This window comes from Phaethon lepturus, unplaced genomic scaffold, assembly GCF_000687285.1.
Source record: "Phaethon lepturus isolate BGI_N335 unplaced genomic scaffold, ASM68728v1 scaffold2940, whole genome shotgun sequence".
Taxonomy (NCBI): Eukaryota; Metazoa; Chordata; class Aves; order Phaethontiformes; family Phaethontidae; genus Phaethon; species Phaethon lepturus.
The window spans coordinates 119,039-120,332 of record NW_010512418.1 but is presented as its reverse complement, the minus strand read 5'-3'; the positions used below and the strand labels follow the sequence as shown (position 1 = coordinate 120,332).

At 43.0% G+C, this 1,294-nt stretch overlaps 1 protein-coding gene across 1 annotated transcript in view; it reads right to left on the bottom strand.

The window, feature by feature from the left end:
• The window catches only part of SMOC1 (SPARC related modular calcium binding 1), a gene marked incomplete at its 5' end in the record, with an annotated part of 86,079 nt that overhangs the window by 9,166 nt on the left and 75,619 nt on the right, over positions 1 to 1,294 (bottom strand). The window lies entirely within an intron of this gene.

Sequence of the window (1,294 nt, the reverse complement as noted above, 5' to 3'; positions counted from 1 at the left end):
GCTGTTGTCTATTTATATGATCTGAACTCCTGTAATGTATTTTCAGCATATTTAATGCTTTTCACATGGCTGATTTATACGCAAGAATTCCACAGCAGACAAGCACCACAAATCCATTAAAAGCAATACTATGGAACTGGCAACTTCAGTTTGCTTCATTTCTTACTCATTGTGATATTACAAGTTTGATGTTATTTGGCTCACATTTCTTTCTGTGGACAAGAAACAATATCAGAGAGGAGAAGAGGAGCAGGAGGAAAAACAACAGCTGAAGATGCACGAATAGAGAATGCTGCCATTCAACATCAAGCCGTCACTGAACAGGCACTGTTAGGTTGTGCCATTTAAGTAGCATCTGGTGCTCTGCAGCAGCAGTGGGAAAGGGGTTATTCCTCAGTGATACAGAGAACTAGCAAAGAAAGTCTTTCTAAAGAGCGATTCTTCAAAAACTGCACTAAGCTAGTCCATCTTTTGTCCATGTGATGAGTGTGCCAACAGAGAAAGCTAAAATGATGCTGAAATGAGGCTGAGACTTGAGCCTTTTCCCTCCCAAGAATAAAGCATTTCAGTGCACAGAAATCAGTGGATAGGTAGTCAGACACACTACACTGGCACTGGTTGCTCTGACTTATTCCAGGAGACACCTCCAGCTGCTGCCTAATTCCTTCCCCAGCAGTGAGAGAGGGACAGCTGCATGCTGCAGGCAGACAGATTCTGGTGTGAGTTTGGGGCATTCTAGTTTATGGGGAAATACGAACCCAGATACCTTATAAAATGTACTTTAAGACTGTCACCAACCTTGTTTCAGAATCTGGCAGGATATGTATTTAAATGGTCACAGAAAATTTCTTTGTTGGGAACTAGAAGGGAGAAAATTCTTCTGACCTTCCAGTATGACCAGTTTTGCCTCTAAAACGCAGCTACAGAGCCTGAAAAATAAAAACCCCACCCTACCGCCATGGTAACTTAAATCACTAATGAAGGGAGTCTGCAACATGCAGGAAGCAAGCACTGGAGCTTAGGTGGAGAACAGAGATCCCCATTAACCTTCTCTAATAGCTTTTACAAATGAAGATACAATTTAGAAAGGTAGCACCCATCCAGAGATATCTGGATCCTCGAAACAAGTAAACACACACAGTAGGGAGAGGCAAATAAACTGCACGTTTTCCACAAGGTTTGACCCGAAACTGTCCCCCATCATTTCATTCTTAGCTGAGAAGCAGCCTGACATTCAGTCACCACGTGTGGTCAATGTATAGTGGGATAAACACTGGCAGGGGGGATGGGGGGG